The sequence below is a fragment of the Chrysemys picta genome, chromosome 6, assembly GCF_011386835.1.
Source record: "Chrysemys picta bellii isolate R12L10 chromosome 6, ASM1138683v2, whole genome shotgun sequence".
Taxonomy (NCBI): domain Eukaryota; kingdom Metazoa; phylum Chordata; order Testudines; family Emydidae; genus Chrysemys; species Chrysemys picta.
Window position 1 is genome coordinate 73,189,769 of NC_088796.1, and position 27,030 is coordinate 73,216,798.

Consider the following 27,030-nt stretch of genomic DNA (forward strand, 5'->3'; position numbering starts at 1 on the left):
CACTTTCTTTCTCATCAGTCAGATGACTGATTTGACAAAATATACCACCACCACTTGGACTCTAGTTTGTCGTTTCATTGCACACTGTATCCAAAAATGGCTGATAAAACTAGCTAAACGCTATACTGCAGATCCTCGGCTTGTGTAAACTGTTGTAGCTCCATTGAAGTAAATGGAGCTGGGATAATTTACGTCAGCTGAGGGTCTGGACCTATATCAGGACCCAGGACTACATTTTAGAAAATGTAATTTGATTGCGGTAGGGCAAATGAAGGTCACCTTTTAATATATGGCCTCTCAAATGTCTTCTACAGAATATAGGAAAATAGTAGTGCTTTCTGATAGCCCACCACTCAAAGATAGGTTTGGAAAGGATGGAGTTGGGAATCATAATTGCTCCTTAGACAGCCTACTATGCTGACATTCATGCCTCTGTCTGTAAAATGTTTGTCATCTTTCCAAATTATATTTCTAAAAATAAAATGTCTTGTGCAGGTTAATTTGCCTCCACTTACTTTCATATTTCCCCTCACAGAGGCTTCCTAAAGGCAGAGTCAAGGACTATAAAGGTTAGGGCAGGCTAGTTACAGTAAATAGATCAGTTTTATCTAATGGGAAGCAGTTAGATAGAAATATCCACATGAAGCTTAGAAGTATCTTAAAAGAAACTGAATAAAAGTAGGAGAACACTTCAACCTCCCTGGCCACACAATAGCAGATGTAAAGGTAGCCATGTTACAGCAAAAAAAACTTCAGGACCAGACTCCAAAGAGAAACTGCTGAGCTCCAGTTCATTTGCAAATTTGACACCATCAGATCAGGATTAAACAAAGACTGTGAATGGCTATCCAACCACAGAAGCAGTTTCTCCTCCCTTGGTGTTCACACCTTAACTGCTAGCAGAGCACCTCACCCTCCCTGATTGAACTAACCTCGTTATCTCCATACCGATTTATACCTGCCTCTGGAAATTTCCATTACTTGTGTCTGATGAAGTGGGCATTCACCCACGAAAGCTTATGCTCCAATACTTCTGTTAGTCTTAAAGGTGCCACAGGACCCTCCGTTGCTGAATAAAAGTTGAGCATATTGCAGTATGGGGAAATTCCATGCTGTGCTCCACAGTCACATTCAGCAGTGCAGCAAAACACTCAGATATTTCAATTTATGGCTGAGTTCCTCTTGGACTACAGACGAAAGGATCATCATGAATAGCAGAAGTCAGAGAGATGAAAATAACATGTTTTTTATTAGGTTTATTTTGTTGGATGAATACCACCCCCTTAGACTTATCAGTCCATGTTCCACAAACTGATGCTAACATAGTCCATCTCTTGATCTCAGATTCTTGTAGAATATAGAGATTTTAAGAGCATCACAGAATTTAGAGGTGTAATTGGCCTATTATGTCACATCTAACAACACTGAACTCTGTACATCTGCTACAAGAAGATAAAGTTTGTTTTGAATGAAAACAAACTTTATTGAAATTTTTGCCAGAGCCTAAAGTGGCTCCTGAAAGGCAAACTGACATCATGTAATTATCTTGGCTATAATCCTATAAGTCCTTGCACCACATAAGGGACTGCAAAGTTGTTGTGGTCCAGCCCAGCTGTAAGCAGCCTATGATTAAAATTCTGTGCCACATATCCAGTAGGAGCAGCACAGAAAGCACTGTCCAAAGGAAGGGGGAGCAAAGCCAGCTTTTACCCTTGGAACTGTGTGCTACTGCAGAGGCTGGTGTGGTCCCCAGCATAAATTAGAGAACACAGGGGCTACTCAAATTTACAGCAGCCTCCCAAAGGCCACTTGCAGGCTGCTCTAGGGCTCCAGAACAGCCCAGAATCCCCCATAGTGTTCTGCGCTATGACCCTACCCCTTTATATTCCCAGCACTGCCCTTGTATTAGTATTTATGATGGGGACAGTCTATGAGCATGTAGAGTGACCTTATGATGTGCCTATGAGGAGACAATTTTCCTCTGCTCTTGTGCAGAACAGTTCCAGCCTTTGAATATTGATGCAATGACATATAGAGACCAGATCAGGGAACAGAAACTGTCCTTATGGGTGGGTATGAGTAAGGTTAATGCACTGTGGTAGGTGGAGAGTCTCAAGCCCCTGGTGAGCCCACTCCCTTACACTCAAGAAACAGATTACACATGGTGGTGGGCAAAGAATGGGCCTGTCTGATGAGGGATCAGCCTGCCAATAAAGGGTTAGTTGTAGAATCATAGAATTGTAGGACTGGAAGGGACCTCAAGAGGTCACCTAGCTCAGTCCCCTGCACTCAAGGCATGACTAACTACCCTTCTCCTTAGTCTTTCTCCTGTTAGTAGGCAGGAGTAACTCAGTGGCTGCTCAGTAACAGTCTCATCAATGCAGGATCAGGTTTCCCTGCACATGCTGGGCATCACTTTTTACTTGAGACTGTAAGCTTTGTGGGACACAGAGAGTCAATCATCCCCACTCCCTGTACGGCGAGAACAGCAGTCACCAGAACAGCTTGGATGGGGCAATTTTGGAGCCAAAAGGCAGCTAGAGCCCAGGACTAAGCCTTCCATCCATCCCCACCTTGCTTCTAGAGGGACCATGTGAGGTATCAGGGCACTGAGCCCAGTGGCGTCCTCATTCCCCTTCACCTGGGGACCAACAGCAGCAGTTAGGCAGAGTTTACAGAGTTGGACCTGGAAAGTCCCCAGCCCTCAGTGCTCCTTCCCCAAAGCATCTAGCACCAGTGGCAAGGTCAAGTTTCCTTTCTTTACATTAGACCCACGGCAGGGGACCTTCATAGCTGTCTGACATCATTATACTCCCTCACCTCTGAAACTGGAGCTCTGGATGTATATATTCTCTCACAATTATTTTATGCCATTGGATGTTGCTCCTCTTTTATTCTGCCCCTCTCAGAGCACTGCAGCCCTTCATTTGCCCAAACTCTCACTTTTCTACACTGTACTTGTCACCTCCTTCTCTTTCTCCACTCTGTCCTTTTATCCTCCCTCCCTTTCCTTTCCCCGCTCTCCACTCCCATATCTTATTCCCAGAATCACTTCCCTGTTCCACCATTCCTCTCAAGTGCTACCCCAATAAATCCTAGTGGTGCGGTTCTGTGCTGTGCCTCTAAGAGGCATGTTAAAGAGCAGAGCAGAAAATGAGGATTTCACGCTTGATTCTATATTTTACTTTACACACACACACACACACACACACACACACACACACACACACACACACACACACACCTTGTTAGTTCTAAGTGTCAGTCATTGTCCTGACCACTTTGGGAAATACTGCATTACAAATTAGCAATAATAATGTGTTTGTAAACTGCTATGCATATATATGGTGCTATCTAAGTAATAAATAATCATGAACGATACCTTGTGTTTATAAAAGCAACACTCTCTACCTGTGCTATGAAGACCAAGTAGTACTAGGATGATGTGTATTTCAGCTACCATTTCAGATTGTGCAGGGAATATTCATCAATATAGGACAGCAAAATTACATGCTGTAGGAACCATAATGTAACTGCTTACAAACATAAGCAAAATCCCTTCGAACTCTGACACTTGTAATAGAAGCTTACTGGCAGAAGGTTCTTCCTGCTGCATTAGCCCCACCTACTTTATCAAATTTTTGGATGCAAATATTCCATATTAGCTCTTTATGATGATCCCAGATGACTGGAAAAGGGCTAATGTAGTGCTCATCTTTAAAAAAGGGAAGGAGGAGGATCTGGGGAACTACATGCCAGTCAGTCTCACCTCAGCCCCTGGAAAAATCATGGAGCAGGTCCACAAGGAATCAGTTTTGAAGCACTTAGAGGAGAGGATAGTGATCAGGAACAGTCAGCATGGATTCACCAAGGGCAAGTCATGCTTTGACTAATCTAATCTGCCTTCTATGATGAGATAACTGGCTCTGTGGATGAGGGGAAAGCAGTGGACGTGTTATTCCTTGGCTTTAGCAAAGTTTTGATACGGTCTCCCACAGTATTCTTGCCAGCAAATTAAAGAAGTATGTGCTGGATGAATGGACTATAAGGGTGGATAGAAAGCTGGCTAGCTCATCAGGCTCAACAGGTAGTGATCAATGGCTCCCTGTCTAGTTGTCAGCCGCTATCAAGAGGATTGCCCCAAGGGTTGCTCCTGGGGCCAGTTTTGTTCAAGATCTTCCTTAATGATCTTGAGGATGGTGTGGATTGCACCCTCAGCAAGTTTGCAGATGACACTAAACTGGGAGGAGTGGTAGATACGCTGGAGGGTAGGGATAGGATACAGAGGGACCTAGACAAATTAGAGGATTGGGCCAAAAGAAATCTGATGAGGTTCAACAAGGACAAGTGCAGAGTCCTGCACTTAGGATGGAAGAATCCCATGCACTGCTACAGGCTGGGGACCGACTGGCTAAGCAGCAGTTCTGCAGAAAAGGACCTGGGGATTACAGTGAATGAGAAGCTGGATATGAGTCAACACTGTGCCCTTGTTGCCAAGAAGGCTAACGGCATTTTTGGGCTGTATAAGTAGGAGCATTGCCAGCAGATCGAAGGACGTGATCATTCCCCTCTATTCGGCACTGGTGAGGCCTCATCTGGAGTATTGTGTCCAGTTTTGGGCCCCACACTACAAGAAGGATGTGGAAAAGAGTTCAGCGGAGGGCAACAAAAATGATTAGGGGACTGGAGCACATGACTTATGAGGAGAGGTTGAGGAAACTGGGATTATTTAGTTTGTAGAAGAGAAGAAAGAGGGAGGATTTGATAGCTGTTTTCAGCTACCTGAAATGGGGTTCCAAAGAGGATGGATCTAGAATGTTCTCAGTGGTGCCAGATGACAGAACAAGGATTAATGGTCTCAAGTTGCAGTGGGGGAGGTTTAGGCTGGATATTAGGAAGAACCTTTTCACTAGGAGGGTGGTGAAGCACTGGAATGGGTTACGTAGGGGTGGTGGAGTCCCCTTCCTTAGAGATTTTTAAAGTCATGCTTGACAAAGCCGTGGTTGGGATGATTTAGTTAGGGATTGGTCCTGCTTTGTGCAGGGAGTTGGACTAGATGACCTCCTTAGGTCCCTTCCAATCCTGATATTCTATGATTCTATGATTTTATTTTCAGTATATGTGGTTCTTCAGCCAGTTCTTATTCAGACAAGATTTCATTCAGGGTGATGCGAGTTTTGCCTAAATAAGGATTCAGGATCAGGCCCTCTCTTGTGATTAAAAGTCAAGTTGAAAGAAACTCTAGAGAGAGACATTATCTTCCCTGACATGCATTCCATTATTATTAAACATTCTACAAAATATACTTTAGATGGCTATCTGAAAATCTCCTGGGATTCCAGCCAGAGGTCTCATATTATTGAAGCTACGTAACCTCTACTTCTGCAGCTGGCATTCCATTCTCCCTCCTTTCCAGGTAGAGTTGTAAACAGAATGGAACTAGCTCACCTGCAACTTTGAAAGGTGCCAGCGCTGTAACATATTTAGGCATTTAAGAAGGATAGCACTGACTTTCATGGGATTAATAATTCATATATTTTATCTCATTCAGGGCATTTCAGAAAGTCCATTATACCTATATTTTCAGTACAGTCAGTAAATTTTGTAGCTCTTAAAACCTATGAAATGAAAAATAGGCTTGAAAAGCCATAACACTATCAATACATTAATATTTATGTAGCTCTTTTCATGACAAACATTCCAAAGTGCTCTACAGTAAAAATAAAATGAAATAAAGCATGACCAGAATGCAGATGATTGGGAGTCAAAAGGTCACTTAAAAAGACAAAATCAAATGAATCTGTTTGGCAAAGAGATTGACCAAGTTCACACAGGCAACAAGAACAAATCCTGTGCTCCATCCTCAAGCTTCAGCAAGCCAAGTTTCAAAAACAACCAATCGATAATCAAAAAGCAATCATAATGAATAAGGTGGACCAGCTGAAACCATTTTAGTTCAGACAGATAAGATGATGATGCTCAAGCCACCCTATAAAACATAAACAGTACTTCTCTCCCTGGGTCATTTACATAACTCCATGAATATGGCTTTGAGCACCAAATATAAATAAAGGTAAATAAGCTGATGAAAATGCAGTCATAAAGGCTTTTAAAAAATTTACAGTGGAATATTATTTTATTCACACATCACTGAAAAATATTGATATAAATTATGCTAATTCCTTTCCATGATGCAGTTATTCATGAGTGAAAAATAAATCTAGAGGACAAATAATCTCTAATGTGCACCTACTGGTTCTCTAATAGTAGGTTGTCTCTATTTTCCATTGTTTTTTTTAAAAAGAGCCATGCTCCACAGAAAAATATCCTCCAAATTCAGATGAGTTTTTCCATCACTTCCTAAAGCTCATGATTAAAGAAAACAAACAAAATCCCAACAACTTGGAAACATTCATGAGCAAAAAACCCAATGTGAGTTTCATTAGAACTCTCATCTCATCTTTCCCTAGTTTGGCAGTTTTGTGTACCAAAGTATTAGGTTGCAATGCTGTATATCCTCACAGTGCATAAAGTCTCTAGATTAGGGACTGGAATTTCTGCATCAGTGGTAGACCATAGATCACTTGTTCCTCTATAGTTAATGATTAAGCAAAACTCACATGCATGATTAAATCAGTTATTTGTACACATCAGTGGCTAGATGTGGTCTTCTTTTATACCCTGCACACCACTAATGAAATTAAGAGGGTGACAGGGAAGAGTGTCAGGGTAAAATTTAGCCTTTAGTATGCTTATAGATTGCTAGAAGATTTAGACTTAACTAGACATATATACAATTAAATGAAGGCCCTGTTTTCTGCTTTTATATAGAAATATGTGAACCATTCACTTTATTATATGTATTGACTTTTCACAGTCAACTCAACTCCCTAATTACTGGTATTGGATTTTGGGTGGGAGTTCAGTAGCTGAATTCAATACCTTAAAAAATCCTATTGAAATCTAAGGGGAGAGAGGTTCAATTCCTTTTAACTAGAGATATTTTAACAATGCTTTGGCTAGACAGGACCTCACAGTAGTCAGCAATTCTACATAATGGGTCAGTGTTGATTTCATAGCCATAACCAGAGATAGAACTCAGACAATCAACTCCAAATATTAAAGCTCATCTGAGGTACCAAACCATCATGTCTAGCTATAGTAACATTAGGGCTTATATCCTCAGCTGTACATGTACTATTGAAAGTCTGCCTTTCCATCCAGTAGGAGGATAATAGTGCAGCACATACATTCTAGCCAGACTGTTATAAGATATAGTACAAATAAAAGGGGGGAAATGTTTTTGCCTAAATTTAAAAGGACTCAAATATTGTGACGTTCCATCACAAAACAGTGCTCAAACGGATCTGCTAAGCAAGGGGCGACAACTCCCATCAGCCCCCTCTCCACTACACATGCCTTTCCCCATGCCTGATAAGGGAAAGGTCCTGAAACAGTAAGTGGTCAGGCTGTGTTTGGAAAATGGGAGCCATATGGCAGCAGGGAGTGAAGAGAAGCCCCAGGAACTGTGAATAAAGCAATGAATGGAACAGGCTGTCACTTATGGGGGAAGAACAATGGCTGGGCAGTGAGCCAATGAAGAGGGGCCTCAGTGAGAGACATTAACTGAGCTGGGCTTGGAAACCTGCAAGTTCCTATTTGCTGGAATAGAGTGTGGAATGGAGAGGGTTTCCCAGACACTAGGTCAGTTGAGCCCCGACTCTTGACTGGATTGCCCAGCGGCCCAAACAGAACTGCTATTACTCACTTTGAACTGTAACTGTTTAAGCCTCTGTCCCTAGGGTATTTGCAACCTATCCCTTTCCCGCCAGTCCTCATAAAATAACTTTTCCATTAGTCATGTGTCCAAGTGCTTATTGGGATCCATCAGAGCTAGCCCCTACAAGGCCTAGCAGCTGAAACACCCACAGTGCTTGCCCCTGAGTCATGGTACATCTAGTATGCTACTGGCACTCCTGGAGTTTGAGGAAACAGAGTAGTCCCAATAATTACAGTTGAGCTCATGTTCTGTTTATAAAGCACTACAAAGAGAGGAGCAGAAAGGAGGAGAAAAAAGTGCTAATGCAAAATATATAGGGTGCATACTGTATATATGGCACCTACATATGCTGGCCTCTTATTTAGAGGATATTTCTGTTCCTAATATGAGACATAGCACAAGTTATTCTTTAGTTAGAAAAAAAGACATTATTAAAACTGCATGTGTTAAAATTAAAAGGGGGGAAAAACCCTATGTGTGCACAAACCACCTTGACTTGCCTCAAAAACAGCACAAGAGGTTTGCAAAACTTCAGACTCCACCAGGTTCATCCATTCCTAGTGAGTCCCCCCATACTAAGTAGTACCTGAATATTTAGATGTGTTTTAGTTAATGGGTAAAATTTTCAAAAGCACTTAAGTTATTTCAGTGGGACTGAGCCTCCTAAATGCCTAAGTCACTTTCAAAAAGGAGACTGAGGCTCTGAAGTAAGTTACTTAGGTGCTTTTGAAAATTTTACTCAAGATCCTTGGAACAAGAACTGTAGTATGTGGGAATTTGTTTATTTGTACTTCTATTATATACAATTAGCCAGCAATTACTATGCTGTTGTATTATTCAGAGAAGAATAATCTGGAAGACTAAAATGATATTATAGCATCAGAGATGATGTGTTTAGAGTGCTGAATAGCCAGGCTAAGCTATGGGGTACTCTTTAGGGGAAGGAATTCTCCCATTTGGGGAGCAGTGGAAAACCATCCCAGAGTTTCTAATTCAGCCTCGGACCTACTATACCTCTCGTTATGCTGTGCTATGCTAACGTTGGGGTAATGACCAGTGGATGTATATAAAAACGGATCTACTGCCATGTCTCCATCAACCCCCTGGCAGTGTAGAAAAACATCCTCGCTACCTTTATTTATAGTACTGCTATTTTATTTATTACGTATTGTGACGGGACAAGGCCAGCTAGCTATAGGAAAGTAGTGAGAAACAGGTATGTTAGCCCCAGGCTAAATAAATCCCTGTTACCATGGTAACAAAATGGCAGTTGCTCCAGGTTAATCATAGAATATCAGAGTTGGAAGGGACCTCAGGAAGTCATCTAGTCCAACCCCCTGCTCAAAGCAGGACTAATTCCCAGACAGATTTTTGCCCCAGATCCCTAAATGGCCCCCTCAAGGATTGAACTCACAACCCTGGGTTTAGCAGGCCCATGCTCAAACCAGTGAGCTATCCGTCGTGTTCCACCACATCAAGACACCTGGTGCCAATTAAGATCCTTCCAGAAAGCAGTGGAGACAGCTAGGTTGATTGGGACACCTGAAGCCAATCGGGGCTGGCTGAAACTAGTTAAAAGCCTCCCACTTAGTCAGGTGGGTGGGTGTGAGAGCGAGAGCATGTGAGTGTGAGTGTGTGACAGTGAGTCAGGAGCTGTAGAAGGGAGCCATGCTGCAGGAGAAATGGAGCAGTACAAACCTTATCAGGCATGAGAAAGGGGCCCCTGAGGTAAGGGTGATGAAGATATTGAGGAAGTGGCAGCTGCTGTGGGGAAGTAGCCCAGGGAATTGTACTTGTCCTGTTTCCAAAAAGTTACCAAGAGCTGCTACTATCAGGGTCCCTGGGCTGGAGCCCGGAGTAGAAGGTGGGCCCGGGCTCCCCGATCCCTGACTAATCACTGAGACTGGGAGACAACAGAGACTGTGCAAGGGAGGATAACTTCTCCTCACCTCCCTTGCAGGCTTATGATGAAAATGGCTCACTAGGCTGTGACCCTTGCCTCTAGAGAGGGAAGGGCTATGTGGAGGGTCACAGTGAGCCTCTGGGGCTAGTGTAATCTCTACCAGGAAGCGTGGGACCCACTGAGACAAGATTGGAGCTTTGTCACAGAATATTGTGGTAGCATCCAGAGGCCTTAGCCAGGATTGGGATCCCCTTGTGCTACGTGCTGTACAAAATGAACAGACACAGTTCACTCTGAAGAATTTACAATCTTAGGCCCCCATGTTGCAAAGACTTATGCATATGCTTAGCTTTGCTCATTGTGAGTAGTTCCTTTGAGGTCAATGGAACTACTCACACAGTGTAAGGTTAAGCATATGAGTAAGTATTTGCAGGATCAGAGCCTAAAAAAAATCCATGACAGACAAAGGACATTTATGGAGAGGGATGCGATCAAATATACAAATTTCTGTATATCCATATATACACTTACAGGGATTAAAAATAAAGCAAGTGTCAACTCACCCAATCTGTTCCTCAAATCATCATGGCTGTTGCTGTCTGAGCACAATGCACATCCGGACGCCTAGCATCCTGGTCGCCTGCGTAACAAAATCACAATAGTGCTGCTATGAATCAACAAAGGGGCAGGTTTGTCCCTTAAAAACTAAAGAGTTTCAAAGATGGTACTGCAGGAATAATAGTAAAGAACATGGTGTCATCTCTGCAGATACCATAGCTTCTGGTGTATACATTGAAAAAGATCTGCTTTATCAAGAAGTCAACGTTTGGTGGCTGTGTCCATCTTTGGAAGTACTTGAATACTTTTACAACATCATCTGGAGTCTATTTTTTATTCATTACAATTCTGAGTGTATTGCAAATGTATGACAATTTTAATATTTTATGTATCAGCTCCATGTGGGAAACTTTAAAAATGCAACTTGTATAAAGAATATGCACTATATAGATATTCCTACAAAGCCATACGTGGAAGGGCACGAATTGCAGGACTGCCAGAAGGGTTTTGGTTTGCCTACAGAGACTAATTTTTTAAATGTGGAAAATGTGATAAGAGAGGCACAGCATCTTGGAGTACAAGAAAGTAAATTTCAGGAGTGGAAGACTCTCTGCTTACTGAATTGGTACTACTTTGATGACACTCCACAAACATACGGCCAGATTCTGAGCATCATCAGGACTCACTAAATTCAACATCATGCTGAGCATGAACATCACCACTGAATTTAACTGAGCTCAGCTCCCTGCAGGATCCGGCACAAAAAAACATTTGCAAATATAAGACCAGGACAGTATCTGAGTTCCACCTTTCAGAACTGTTCATTTTCCTTTTCATATTTGTGCTGCCAGTAAAAGAAAATAACTGAGGGAATACAAATATCCTGGCACAAAACACCTATTTTAGTATCATGATATTAGAAAGCATGGACATTTATATTTCTAGGGGCTGATTCTTCCCCTTCTGAATTCAATTTCCAAACTCATATTATGTTCAATGGATGCTTGGATTGGGACCTTAAAACTTAATGGTGAAATCAACTGCTTTCAAGTGAATGCTTACTTTCTTATCTGCCAAAAATACTAATGCCTCTCATAAAGGAACAGAAGCATGCTCCTTTTATGATTAGGCAGATCCAGGTTGCTTAAGGAAGCAAGACTTTTTTTAATGGGAAACAAAATATCTAATGCAATGAAGTTCACTCTGCAATGCATATATTTTAGATACAGCCATTTAAACTCATTTTTAGACTAAACATTTTGTGCTGCCCTCCAGCTAACTCCTCTAGAGATGAAAGGCACCATTTATAAACCAGTCCCTTTTGCCTTTGAGGGCACAAGTTCTCGCTCCTTTACATATCTATTTGAACACAAAAGATTGGTCTATCTAAAATGGGATTTTTGTAAATGTTGGATCTTTTCTGCTGTGATGCAAACTGTATTTTGGGTACCTTTTTTCAATATAAAGATGAAACTCATTTTTCTTGTATTACTGTTTGACTCACACTGATGTTGTGAAATGACATTTATTAGTGCAATGCTTCTGATAAACCTTTTGCTAGTCCTCGGAGAAGGCTTTATAATCTCCCAGGACTACTGAACTATGTGTTTCCAAAGTCCTAAGACAAGTATGCATTAGCAGGATTTATACAAGATGTTTTGAAATTGTAGGTGCAAAATGTGTAATGAAAGTTTGAGTTTTATTACATGAGATTCCCAGATCTGGGGCAACAATTTTTAGATGTATAATGATCCCTTTCTCCCCTGCTACCTCTCCCCTCCCATCCTAATCATCAAAAATGCAGAAAATAATTCATTCAGATTTCCCTCTGGCAGAATAAACTACAGCTGAACCTTCATGTGATTATTCCAGAGTGAGTCACTTAAGCACGAGACTGCTTCATAAACTTCTGGGACTTCATTTGCATGTGAATATTGATTCCTCTCACACCAATGGTTCATCCTTTTATGTTTCTTTTGCATGAATTTCCCAGCAAGAGTACGACTTCCCTGCCCCCCCCCCCAATGCTGCAGTGGGGTGTTACTGCTGCTCCAGTCAAAAACACTTCCCTTAGCTGAAGCTGAATCAAATGGAGACTGTGTAGATTACTCACAGTTCTTCCCCTGTCAAGCATAAACAATTCACATTTCCTTCCAAGGAACCAGTGAACATTTGACCTTTCTTTTTTACATCATCAGATAAGCAAAGAGGGGAGGAAGGAAGATGCCCATCATTTACTAAAAGTAATTAAGGATCATGTTTCTTAAGTGGTCCGGACCTGTAGTACTCTTTGATCACTGAACCAACAGCTATAAAGTATTCTTGTTTTCATGATTCACCCAAGGGCCATAATTACCCATTGCATGGAATAATTATACTGTGTGGGCCTGATCCCATAGCCCTTACCCACATGAATAATCCTAAATCCTGTGTATTCCAGTTAAAGTCAGCAGAACTTCTCACATGTAAGGGTTGCTCACATGGGTTCTTGTTTCAGGTAGCATTGGTTTGAGGGATCCAGAAGGGGACAGACATTCTGTGTCAATCTGCTCCCTCCCGCACAACAGGATACTTGGTCGAGGGAGGAAAGTTCTGCCCAATTGCCTTGTGGTGTTTCCTCAGATCATTTTGTCAGGGGATAGTATTTGTCCTCACAAAACGTAATCTCAATGTATCCTCTAAAGCACAGAGCCACCATCACTGTGCCTCCACATTGGCTCCTGGCCCTACTCCTCTGGCTCCCGTCAAGCACAGCTCCAGCAGATTCCTGTGAGGTCCCTTAAAGGCAGGAGCACCGCCAGCTCTTTTGCCGCCCCTGACAGAGGTGGCAGAAGGTCCCGCCCCCGAAATGCAGACGACGACCGGGGTGGCCGCCCCCAAAATGTTAGCACCTTAGGCGACCGTCTAGATCGCCTAATGGGTTGCGCCAGCCCTGCTTAAAGGAGGGATCCCGGGCATGGAGGGGACTGGATAGCAATGTTAATGCATCCTCAGCTTAATTCTTCGCGAGGTTGGTGGGATAATCATGAGAATCTCCTTTCCCCTCCTGTGTATCCCCGGTCTCTCTGGGCTCAGCATAGATGGGGAGAGGCTTTGTAGGTGTTTGAATCACTCTTCCATGAATGTAGAAACTAATCTGGGTGAAAATCTAATCTGGATTTCTGTTATTAAATGATAGCAGAATATAGTGAACATTTATTTCACCATTCAATAGGTCTACTGTACTGGATTGTGATGGTGTGAGATGCTGTGATGATACAACACTAAGTGGCATAAGATTGCCCTGACTCAGACACATAGTGGAATGAGACTATTCATTTGGATTATCAGACTCTTCTGTGAAATAAGGACTAGAGTAGGGCTCTTGCATTTCACCATGGAGGCATACCAGAGGAGTTGTACAGGGGAAAGCTATGAAAACAAGCTAGCTCTATCCTAAATTATGCTTTCACTCATTTTTCATGGGAACTAAAATTCACCACCATTTAAAAACATGAAATACTGTTATCAATACTAATGTCTATAAAATATATGGGAACAAGCTGGAGAAATATTTACTTTGTTTCTGAATCCAGCTGATAGTAAATAATAGCTGGGCATAATAACAAAAGTTCTTAAATTCAGATTTATTGGAGGAAAAATAGCTACTGTATATTTCCCCACTAGAACCAGTTTCCAGACTACACAGCACTTCATTGTGTTTATTTATTTTGTTTGGAGACCAGGTACCTGCAAAAGAGAGCCACAGTATGTAGCATTGAAAAATCCATAATAAATTAGAGAACTATTAGTGGTTATTGGCTTACAGTTCTACATGTGGTTCTTAAGCAATTCCTTATATTTTCTCTGCCCTTTCCCATGCTGCTAGCCAGATGGTATTTTACATTGTTTTGGTAAGAGTATTGTGGATTTATGAATGAAAAACAAGGGGAAAAGTTCTCTCTTTGTTCCATATCTGTGTTCATGGTTTCACTGTCAATAAATCTTATCTGGTTTTATAACAATATAATACATTGTCTCCACTTTCTTCTGTATTTCTTGATTTTTTTGTAACTCTAGAGCTCAAAAACCTCTTACTTTCACTTGGTATGGTTATTATTTATTTATATTACTATAGCGCCTAAGAGCCCGAGTCATGGACTAGGACCCAATTGTGCCAGGTGCTGTACAAACACAGAACAAAAAGATGGTCCTTTCCCCAAGAGCTTACAATCTAAGAGGAAGACAAGAGACAACTGATAGATAGTAAGCAGGGACATAACAGTCTTCAAATATGTAAAGTTTTTATCAAGAGGATGGTGATCAACTGTTCTCCATGTCCACTCAGGGTAGAACATGAAGTAATCAGCTTAGTTTGCAGCAAATTAGATATTAGGAAAACTTTTGTAACTAGGAGCATAGTTAACACTGGAACAGGTAATGTAGGAAGCTGGTGAAATTCACATCCTTGGAAGTTTTTAAGAACAGGTTGGACAAACACCTGTCAGGAATGGTCTAGGTTTAGTCAATCCTGCCTCAGTGCAGAGTGATAGACTAGATGATCTCTTGAGGATTTTTCCAGCCCTAGATATACAAGGGAGTACAAAGAAACAACAAACACTGGTCAGCATGATGGGTAGTAATGGCAGCATAGCCGTGGCCTTACCATTGTTAATTTGTTTGTATGCATCACAGAACAGTAGAGTGTTAAGAAGGGGTTTGAAGGACAATAATGTAAGAGATGTTTTCTTGTGAAAGAGGTGACCCAGGGCAATATATTTTACATTTATTTTATATATATACACACACACACATGTACAATGTATATGCAAGATTCAATTCAAGCAGCAGTGTTGCTGGATAAATGTAACTATTAATAAAACATGCTTTTCAAAAGAGAATATCCAACAGTCCCTTTTCACCTGTCACACCCTATGTAATCAGTGTGCACTTTTTGCAGATCTATTGTTTACAGCATCATAAATTACCTTTACCCAACAACTTCTGTATCCCTTCCAAATGACTTCATTTTCTATCAACATTTCAAGTATTGATTTGAAATTCTAGCACATTATTAAACAAGTAATTGCTTCAAACTTACCTGTAAAGCTAAGTAACTCAAGAGTAGCCCCTTATTTTTTTGGAAGATACTTTTTAAACAGAGAGTTAATGTTGTCATTCCTGATGAAGCAAACTGAGATTAAGCCTAATAAGAATCTGATATATATCCTAGTATTCTCCACAGAACTCACATCACTATAAACTCCATCACTGCAGAATAGTACGGCCACGCTACTTTACTCTGCGGTTTAAAAAAATAAAGATCAATTGTATATTGTCCAAATTAGCTGGGGTAGGGATTCAGTTGTGCTGCAAGCTAGGTGGGGATTGAGAAATTTAAAACTCTCCAGCTGGTTGTTCCACTAGTTTAGTGACCTAAAAATTGCTGTCTTGAAAGGAGTGTACATCCCACCCCCTCTTCTCCCCCCCCCCCAGCAGCCCTACCCATATAGGTCCTTCTCAGAGCAGTAAATGTTGGGTTGGTATGGACATGGGTAAGGTTTGGGAGCAGTGATTTCTGCTTACATATACAGAGTGTAACCTGAAATCAGGAAGGGATTTCCCCTGAACAATGTAGGCTGAGGGCAACCATTTGGGGATTCATCTTCTGGTGCATTCCTTATGGGGCAATAATCAAGGTGAGGTGGGTATGTCCTTAGCACTTCTGATATTTTCTGGTGGCAACACTTTGTGGTCAATGCTGGCACATTTCCATTAGTGTGTTCTTAACAGACAGCAATAGCTTTCTTTAGGTTAGCTAATAATGTAATGTTTCTTCTTGGTGGGTAGAACTTTCACATCATAGACACTGCGTTGTCTTAGCCTCTTCTCCAAAATTTTGGTGTAGGTGTAGGAGAGCGTAAGGGAGAAAGCAGGCTAGAAGGATGGACCATATGATCTTACACAGGTACAAGGCTTCCCTCAAAGGTAAGCCCTGTCCCCTCAACAAGAGAAGAGTTGCAGTCTGCAGCAAAAAGAGCTGTGATTCCCATTGTTGGGCTATGGGGGACTTCTCTGTTACAATATGATCACCTCAGTTGTCCAATTCACTCTACTCACTCTTGCCCATTCTCTCATTGGTCCTCTGTTCTCCTCCGGCTGCTAATCTCCATGCTGCCTCTCCGGACAGAGTGTCCTCTTTCCCACTCAGTCATATACTGGGGATGGGAGCAAGAAGGAGAAGAGGCAGGAATGTGTGAGGAGAGCACCAGCTGAGAACTGCACTACCTGCACTGCTTGAGATATGAGAATGTAGCCTGTTAATGGCATCATCCTGTCCACTGACCTGCCCTAATTTTCCCTGGGAGAGTGAATTTCTCCAAGGCCTCCATGTGAGCACACACATCCTGTGCTGTAGTAATATATTAGTAATTGGAAATATTAATTGTGTCATTGTAGGGCTGGAGTCCCCAAGTCCTGTATTGGTGCAAAAGATTTTCCTGGGGATTCTTTTCTTCCACCCTTTCAGTGTTATCAGAATATGAATTTCAAAGTGTGTTTCAGACATGAAAGGGTAGCAGAGCTGTTGCTACTATGTATAACATGCTTCTTGAAAGCATTAACTTTCTAAGTAATAGGCCTGCATTTTTCTTTATGTTTTTATCACACCAAAGCAAGATGCTGCTTTCTTCTTTGCTACCATTTTCCCTTCCGTTTTTGCAGTTTGTGATTTTACCATTATTAGAAAATTAAGATGCTTTTCAAAACCTGCATAATGGCAGAGGACCTGGGTAATTTACTTGTTGACAATAAATGCATAATATGATTCCAACTGACAAAAATTATACTAATCCCCCTCCATATTGGCACTCCAGAACTGCTTTAATCGAGACTTACTATTGCAGTTAACAGTTACCTGGATTTATTTCTCCTGCCCCTTTTTCTAAGTGTATTGCAGGTAGTGCTATCCAAAGATGAAAGAATGTAATTAAAAATGTATATACATTCATATACTTTCATTTTTTATGTGAATCCCAAATACAAAATCTAGATTGCAGACTATTTCCCAACTATTTTAACATTATGATATAAAACAAAATTAGTATAGTACTTGGATTGTGTTGCATGTACCTTGACACCTACTTACTAGAAAAAAAAGTGACACAAAACCTGCTCAATTTACTTTTCCACTGCCTTCTCCTCAACCATTACTGGATTATTGTAGATACTTGTAAGAAGTTACACTGACTACGGTAGTGCCGTCTGATGTCATGGCAGGACACAGCAGTCTTCACCTCTAATGACCCCTTGATCACCTCATTGTCACTGCAATGGCTTGATTCAGCCTATGAAAGTACTCTAATAGTGTCCATACCATCCATGGGAAATAAATAACTGTATATTTATTCCAGATTTGTGGTGGTATTTCTACTTTTACCAAACAACCAGAGTGCAGGTTAAGTGAGATACAGTAACTCCATGGCACTGCCTTGTTCTATATCCTCCTTCCACAAAACATTAAAAGAAGAGAGAGAGAGAGAGAGACGTGAAATGATGAAGATGAGAAATTCATGCGCCATATGTTCTCCAGCATTAGGATGTGTCAAGAGAATAGTTGTGGGGGCATCCAGCTCTGTCTCAGTTCTGAAGAAGCTAGATAATGTTTCACCCTTATCTGTACATTTCCTGCTGTTCGCCGTTGTGTGTGTCACTGTCTTGCCATTCATTAGTGCAGTTTCTGGATGGTGGAAATTTGTATATACTTTTAAATGAATACACAAAATATTTTAATACAAAGGCAAACATTTAGTGTATGGATGATTCTCTCGCCGAATGAAGCAAGATCTGATTAATGATTTAAAATATAGTCAAGAAGACAGAAGTTTACTTCACAAAACAAAGCATAGCTACAGATAAATTAAATCTTTAGTGCATGGATGACACCTTCAAAGTGGAATTGACCACTTAGAGTGAATTTAACAGGTTAAATACATGCATAAAGCAGTATTTCCTTGTATTTATTTTAAATATATTAATTTCATCAGGTGTCCCCTTCTTTTTACATTATGTGACAAGGTGACCAGTTGTAACTATCCACTGACACTTTTCTTTTCTAGTCTAAATAGTCTGCCTGTAGCTTTTTTCCATTTTAAAATGTTTTAATAATAAAGCTCAGGTAAAAAAATAAATACTGTTTCAAGAAATAATGTAATTTCATTTTTAAATTATAAGAGGGTTTTAAAAAATGCATAGTTCTTGCATTTTATAACTCAAAAATAGTAAAAACAGATTTTCTTCAACTTCCATTCCCATCGCTCTCAGACTAGGGAAAAAAATAAGTCTGAAATACGAAGTTACAGTCCAGAGAACATTTTTACAACTGACATATAAAACCCTGGAAAGAGGCGTTTTATGATGGAAAGTCTGACACAACCCTAAGTCCATAAAGCCACAAAAACAAACACTATAATACATGTAGCTTAATAAAAACTAATGATAGAATCAAACCTGAACTGAAGGTAACTAGCAAGTTGTTACACTAACATCAGACAACAATACTATATTTGGCCCAGTCTTGCAAATAAAGCTTCCATTGGAGTCCTTGAACCCGTTGAATTCAATGGGAGTTTTGCCTGGATAAAGAAAACCCCTTTTTCCCCCTATAGTGAATGAGGTCAAAAAAATCCTGGCCCCAGAACACAGCTCTCTAGCAACACAGCTCTAATAGGTCTATTTTGCCAGGGCTCCCCCTTAAAAGAGGATATTTCCCAAGCCAGAGGAACTCTATAGAAAAGCTAACACGTTTCTATCAATCCAGTCCACAAAACATTCATCCAGGCACTTTTCATCTCCCATCTTGAGTACTGCAACCTCTTTCTCTTAGGTCTTCCTGATGCATGTATTGCTCCTCTCCAATCTTTGCAAAATACAGCTGTCAGGATAATTTCCCTCAGGATTATGATAAATAAAACACAGAACAAACTCCCATCACATTAAGCAAAGTATGAAGTGCTTGTCTAAAAGAATTATGCAGGAGAAAACCACCATGGTTAGAGAAGGCATAGCTTCTATCTTTATAGTACTATACAAGCTCTCTGTACAATTCCCAGACCAGAAATTTCATCTTAAAGGGCTAATGTGTTTGCAATTAACCAGATATAAGTTAAGGCCTTCCCTCTGAAGTAATTATTGTTATAATTCCTTTTTTAAAAATCAGATGGTACACATTGTATTCAAAACCTTTGATTTTTATTTAATGGAAAAAATCAAGGAAGATGTTTATTGTCTCTGTCACATGGTTTCAAAGTGCAATTTTCAGTTACAGACCTCCATGTAGTGCAGTGCCTGTGGATATATTAGTTCAGAACATGGACCAGAGATTTCCCATTTCCCAATTTACAGCCTCTCTCTTCTGCCTAAGCTAAAACGATGTGAATATAAAAATGTGTGATTCCTGTAGGTATTGCAAAGTTCTAAGTAACTAATGTTTCTAAGGACATTCAGTTGAGATTTTTATTCTTTATTTCTATGACAAGGCCTTTAAGCTCTTGACATCTCCCACAAAATTTCTATCAAAGGAAGGTGAATTTCTAATATGCAGCAAACTCGCCATTTGTAGGCAAACATTTCATTTGTTTAATCATCTATTCAGAAAGAACTTTTCATTCTGAGTGCACAGTATTTGCAGCAATTGAGCAGATCCCCCTTCATCCCTCTCCCTTTACTGAAAAGAACGGTCAGGCGTCATGTTATAATTTTCCCTTTCAGTTGGATATGGGGTTGGGGAGGCTGTGGAGGGAGAAAGATGCTCCCTGTGCCGTCTCTGCAACATTCACAACCATGAGCAGCACTTATTTGGCCTTCAACGTACACTTTGCATAGTATTATGGTATTCACGTGCACCATCATCAGTGAGAGTGCACAATACCTGCTTAGATGCCTCATAAATAAATGGTGGCACTGCTTTTTCCACCCCATCCCAAACATATTTTTGTAATGCCCAAATAGTCTGCACATGCTCATCTGCCAACATATATGGTTTTTAAAGAATAAAAAACAAACCAAATATTGGAACTAGTCATGGAAAAGAGAAAAAATAAATGCTGAGAGGACATGGCAACATTTGGATTTTTGCTTGCACCGCCTTCATGGCCCACACAGCAGAGAATGACTGATAAATTACAGGTACCCACACGTTATCTAGTGTGATGACCTGATTCACGCTGTTCCACAGAGTGTTGGTGACTAATTCTCTACAGATTTCTAGGGGTCTTGAAATATTATAAGGTGTGTTGTGAATGAAAAATATCCAACTTGTGTGGTGCGTCCAGTTAAACTAGTGCCTGGTTCTGCAAACAGTTACTATGGTGTGCAGGGCTTACTCCTGTGTCAGTGGGAACATTGCCTTCATGTGGAATGACGACTGTCAGAGCCCTTCACTCATTTGTGTTTCCTGGTGGGGACCTTGCTTTGCTATGACAGCTAATTTTCCTAAAGCTTAAGACTAGAGATGACCTGAGACAAAATTTGAATCTGGATTCAGCTCTGAATGCCCTCAAAGAAAATGTGTAGATGTTCAGACCTGGAAGTTTGATTCAGGCTGCTACAGAAATAGTGGCCAAGTCTAAAGTTCAGATTTGGATCTGGATTTAGATTTAAATTTCTCCAAGACTGGATGTGTTCAGATGCACCATTGTGGTGCAGGCTTCGCTCTATTTAAAATTATCTCAAGCATTTCAGTTTTTGTTCCTTGAAGAGGGTTTTTAGAAAAAAAAATAGATTACATTAATTCAGAGTTGGCTGCAGTCTGTATCCTTATCACTCCCACTGTTGCTATAATGTATGCAGCCTAAGGAGCAGGTAGGCAGGAAATTAATTCTGAGTACACTAACCTCCTATTATCCTGCACTGCTGGATCTGACCTTAACAGTACTAATTTAGTGACCTTAATAGTACTAAGTGAAAAGATGTGTCCTTCTGGTTGTGCAAATAGGCTGGGGAGTGTGAAAAGTTGCAGTAAAGTAAAAGATATTGGTGAATCATCAGAATCAGTCTCTCAAAGACCCATTCAATGCTCACATGGAAAAAAGTTCTAAACTCCTTGACAGGCAAGTGTCATGCATGCTTGTCAGAATGAAACCCAAGCCTGAAAGCTGCCAATATTTCTAGCTTTCACTTTGGAGATTCATTTGTTTCATCTGTAACTAAAACCAAAAGATGGATTTGTCTGATATGAAGAAAAAAAAACCCAACAGTAATGTGGCTCAGCTATTGTAAATGTTGGTGTGTGTTGAGGTGAGGAGGAGTTGGAGTGTGAATGTAATTAAGCTCCCTTTAGCCTTGAAAACTTGGGGCGCTTAAACTTTATTTATTTATTCATAGATAGAAGCACACTCTTTAGGTGGGATTTCCTGGCTCTCAAAGCTTCATTAATCCCAATCACCCTCTATTGATCTGATCTTACTCCTGACAAAATAAATCCTGTTAGGCAAACAGATGTTAATTTTAGTACCAGTTGTGATCCATTGAAAGAAAAAGCACTCCATTAAAGATGTAGGTATGGCTTTTAAAGCATGAAGTGCAGTATGTACAATGCTTAAGGATTTAAAATAAAATCCTTCATCACCAAATTCCTATTGGTTGGAAAATGTTTAGTGAACCTGACAGGCTTTCAGTCAGGATGTGAACTAGGATGTGAACACAGGACAAACCTTCTCAATTCACAGACAGCTCATGGTATGATTGTGATGGCATGTATACACCGCTTACCAAGGGACGTGAAGAAAGGATTAACCTGCTTCTCTACAAAAGAACTGCAAGGGATTAAGGTTGGGTCGGTTGTGGGAAATCAATGTTCTTAAACAGAGAGCAGATATATGGCTCCTTCTGGGCAGTGAAAGACACTCCTAGATGGGTTGGGTTTGCAATGGAAATAGTCCTATCACTGGTCAGGTAGGCTGAGGCAACCCCAACTCGTTTTCCTTTCTTGATTAAATTTACATTTAGAGGGCTTGGTTTGATTCCTTAAAAGCACAGGACACTCTTTTGGCTTTGTTACTTAATTGTACTAAGTAACCAGTGACTGAGGAGCCTTGGCAAGTTTTTTTTCCCCCCCTTCCCCAGATCTGCATGTGTAGGCCATTGTTCAATGTTCAGCAATAGTCACTCAAACATGATGATGATGATTCAAATAACAAATGCATTCAAAGAAAATCAGGATCAGTTTGTGAATGATTGGCTAAATGAAAAAGGGGGCAGATTCATGATTATTATTTAACCAGTTCTACTCATGAGGAAGATAGAAGTGTTGAGTTACTTTTTGAATACAATTTACAGCTTTTATAAACTCACTTTCATAATTCTTAATGTATTTTCTCAAGTATTTTTATATAGAGATATATAGATGCTATAACATTCATCATACCTATAATAAGTAGATATTAACTTCCTTTGACATGAATATTACAATCTATTGACCCAAAAGGTAAATATTGACTGAGTGAAGCTAAAGTCAAGATTTATCTCCAGGCACAATTAATCTTGATATTAACTGAAACAAGAAATTAATGTTAATATTGATATATCCATTCTAACAGCCTGATTCATTACAAGTGTAATTCATTACAAGTGACATTACAAGTATTGGGATCAGGCACTTAAAATCTTAACCAGCAGTATGTGGAAGCCTCTCTTGTGGTTAAGATTTTTCAAGAAGCAACAATTTTGCCTATAAAAATAAAATGAAGGAGAGTGGAACACTGACATCTGGGGGGGGGAGGGGCGCGGGGGGCGGAATATTGACCTCCTGAGAGGCGAGAAGTACTCAGTTAGAATGAATGTATACATCAATAGATTTCATAAGTTTCTCTTGAGAATATGTTGGTGAAATTTAATGGAAAAATGAACTTTGGGGTTTGGGAAATACCTTAGAAAGAAACGGGCAAGACATTTACAGAAAAATGTGTCACCACTTTCATCGAGCACTGCTGTTCAGTTAATCATGGGCCAGGGTTGTTCTTTCCTACCATATCCATTAATACTATACACCTCATTTTGCTATGTTCGTTCTGGGCCCTTGAATTCCACGTCTGTTTACAGGAGCTCAGTGTTATCCAATGCAAATAGAAGGAGAACAACTTAAATTTGACTAGGTTTGCACATTTTGACCATATTTGTTTTCTATAGGCCTGAAACTGCACCATTCAAGGTAATAGGAGTTTTGCTGCTGATTGCAATGGATGCAGGATTGAGCTTTTACCTATTGAGATTTCAAGCTTTGCTAACATAACTAGTCACTAAAAGTAGTGTGTAGCTCAAATGATCAAATATTTGCTAAAAAATAATTTTGAATTGTATTTTTAATTATAACATTTTCTATTCACAGAATATTTTGTGTAGGTTACTTATATACACCATATTGTAATTTTATTGATACCTGATTAGATGATTTGCATAAATCTTCACAGTGTGAATATGAATATTACAATTAATTGAATACAGTACATCATTTGAAATTCACATTGTGCTGGGAAGTTAATTATGTAAGTTAGTTGCCTAGTTTATATGAATTCCAATACAAATTGCACATTCATTTGTGATAATCACAATTTAAATAACCTGCAGAGAGACTATTTCACTGAAGAAATTCATGAATAATTATAATTAATATATTTGAGAATTTTGAAATCTGTTTCCAAACAATTCACGAACAGAACAAAAGGCTAAATTAATTGTATAAAATATGTATTTGCTCAAGCTTTAAATAGAATCAGTTCTTCAGATCATGGGGAAGACCATGAAGAACATGTAGAATTTTAAGGATCTATGACTGTATTTAGAATTCACATTAGAGTGAGCTGGCACCATGAAAAATAATTAAGGGTGTTTAAAATGTAACTATTTTACATTAATAAAAGGAAAATAAGTCCTTTGGGGCTGGGGGTAGATAAATTTGAGTCTAAAATGAGAGAGATCTTTCATAATGAGGGACAATTTGGGCACTGACATACAGGGTTACATGGCTCTATTGTTTCCCTGTCTGAAGTACTTGTGTGATTTCCCATGAGATATCTTGGTGCCATGAAACTTCCCTTCCCCCCGGTAGAAATGTCGTCACATTACCACAGTCACCACCAGAAGTGAGTGATATTCCTAATGAAAGATTTTGTGACAGGAATAAAATAATCACTCCAGTCTCAAATCAAGTGGTGTATAATTTGTCTAGTGATAAAAAACGGAAGCTGCTGTTTCAAGTTATTAAAGATGTCAAATCATGCTCCATTTTGACTTGAAAAATGGTTCCAAATGTAATCTACAGCTCATAGCAAAACAATTCCAAGTGTGAATATCTAAAGCAATTTTTGTAGATAATAATCAGATGCATTGTTTGCAGTAAGTGGATAATTTCTTTGTCCACAGATAATTCACCAGAGCAGCCATTTCACCATTTGAATGTATCAACTGCCAAGGTTCTGTTATCATAACAGTTTATGCAATATATTCTATATAGTAAACTCATTAAAAGTGGACCGAAGAATAAGTGAAGTACTCGTATCTCCTGTTAATTAGCTTACAGTGATTGAAAAGGAAAATATACTTGCAGGCCACACACATCTATTTATTTCATTTACTTATTTAGGTCATCATAGTGATACTTAGGGTGACCAAATGTCCCATTTTTAAAGAGACAGTCCTGTTTTTTGGGACTTTCTTATATAGGCACCTATTATCCCCCACCCCCTGTCCTCTTTCCCTCCCCACAGTTGCTATCTGGTAACCCTAGTGATACCGAAATGAAAAGTGTGGCTGACATGACATTGCACATGATTAAAAGTTACAAGTAATCAAAAATGAATGAGGAGAGCTGTCTAATGTACAGTTTAAAAAAACAATAGTTAATGCTTTTTATGACACTTTGAAAATGGATATGTAAATGCTAATAATTATTATTTAGTTCTTATGAAAGGTGCCAAATAGACAGCACTGAAGTTTGAAATCCTTCATTTACAGAATAGATAAACACACACGTTTCATGGGGAGTGATTCTGTCAGCTTCTGCATGTTATTTTCAGTGGGGTGATCCAAAGCCCAACATGCTTCACTTGTGTTCTTGAAGGGCTACCTTTGGAATAGAGAGGGGAGTCCAGTCTCCACAATCATCTGGCTACTCTCTCTAGACAGCCAACAGAAATACTTAGTAGTGAAGATCCATACCTCATGCAGCATATTAGACTTAACATATATGTTAAGAACTCCAGAATTATTCAGAGACACTGTCCCTCAGACATCTCTGTCCCATATTGCCCCACTACTATTGTACAGTCAGGGCAGTATTGCCTTTTTATTTAATTTAGGCATAGCAGTCAATTTATTTTAGACTGACTGAATTTTCTAAATTATACATTTTTAATTTTTTATAAGTTGAAAATGCATAAGTATGTAGCATTTTTGTATAAAATAAATAAATACTGAACTCAGTTCATGAATGTATGCTTACTAAGTAATAAAAGCATTGTCAAGGATACCCTCTGGGAAACTTTAAAAAACATTCAACATCTACATCATATGGTTTATAATTCTCCTCCTCACACTTCTACTTAGGGCATTTATATTAAAGCAGGATCTTTGGACTGGGTTTTTAAAGGTATTTAGGTGCTTATAGAGGCAGATAGGTGCCAAAAGAGAGCGAGTTAGCTCCCTAGACCCTTAGTAATTTTGAATGACTACAAATTTATTGAGACCAAAAAGGAATAATTTGCATGTCTCTGTTATTCAATTTTCATAGCTTTTAGGAATTTAAGAACTGTTATTCTCATCCTACAAAACAGATCTGATCACTTTCTAAATGACTTATCTTTTCCTTTAGTGAAAAGCATTAGCTCTGAAAGCAGACTTAATATCAAAACATATAAATCAACTAAAAAACAGCACCAAAACAAAATAATAAAGACTGGCGTTTGAGCAGAGTTTCATGGGCAAACCAAATTTTTGTACCCATACCATACTACTTTTCATTCTCCATATTTCCTCTCCCAGCACTGTTATAGTTGGATCTGGGAGCAAACAAACTCCCCTAAAAGAAGAGCTGCAGGCAAACTGATGGTTTCTGTGGGGAGCAGCATAACAAAAAGAGTTGGAGCTGTCAATATTTCAACAAAGGTCTCACACAAACACCTGTATTTTAGGCTACTATATCATCCACTCACAAGCACTTCCTATTTTTCCCCTCCCCATACCTCTCCCTCCCCCACTTTCTCCACTATGGTAGCTGCTCTCAGTTTTTCCTGTTTTGTTCCAGAGTGAGATCCCCAGTGTGCAGGGTCCATCTCTTTTCTCTTGTCCAGAATATTATCTGTTCTTCCTTGTGCCCTACTTGTTTTCTTCCCTTCTCCCTGATGGATGTTTGCTCTTTCCTCTCACTTTTCTCTCTATTGACTATTACTTCCCTTGCTTTCTAAGGCCACAGAGTAATATTCACAATGCTGCTAGCTGCCAGGGGCCAGTGGGCATGCTATTGACTGTGTTTTAGCTAAGTGAAGCGCAGTGATTGAATTACATTGCTTCTGTGAAAGATGTGCAACCCTGGTTAGAAAGTTTCTGCAGAGGGGGCCCCTGCAGTAAGGTTTACAAAGGAGTAAAGTGGGGACCACAAGATTCTATGCTGGAGTTCTTGTGACCAGACCCTACCTATCTGTTTGGAAAGAAAAGAAGGAGAGGGGACAGAATACCTTTTGAAAAGAGAAAGCGAAAACGAGAGAGAGAAAAGAAAGCTCCTTTTGGAGTGCATGACAGCACATGCAAGGGCTAATTA

General features: G+C 39.8%; 1 long non-coding RNA gene across 1 annotated transcript in view; it reads right to left on the minus strand.

Moving 5' to 3' along the window:
* LOC135972476 (uncharacterized) overlaps positions 1–27,030 on the minus strand; it is a 210,549-nt gene that overhangs the window by 75,481 nt on the left and 108,038 nt on the right. Inside the window, exon 2 of the long non-coding RNA XR_010588934.1 lies at positions 10,247–10,323. This is a non-coding gene — a long non-coding RNA (uncharacterized LOC135972476). The remainder of the gene's footprint in view (positions 1–10,246; positions 10,324–27,030) is intronic.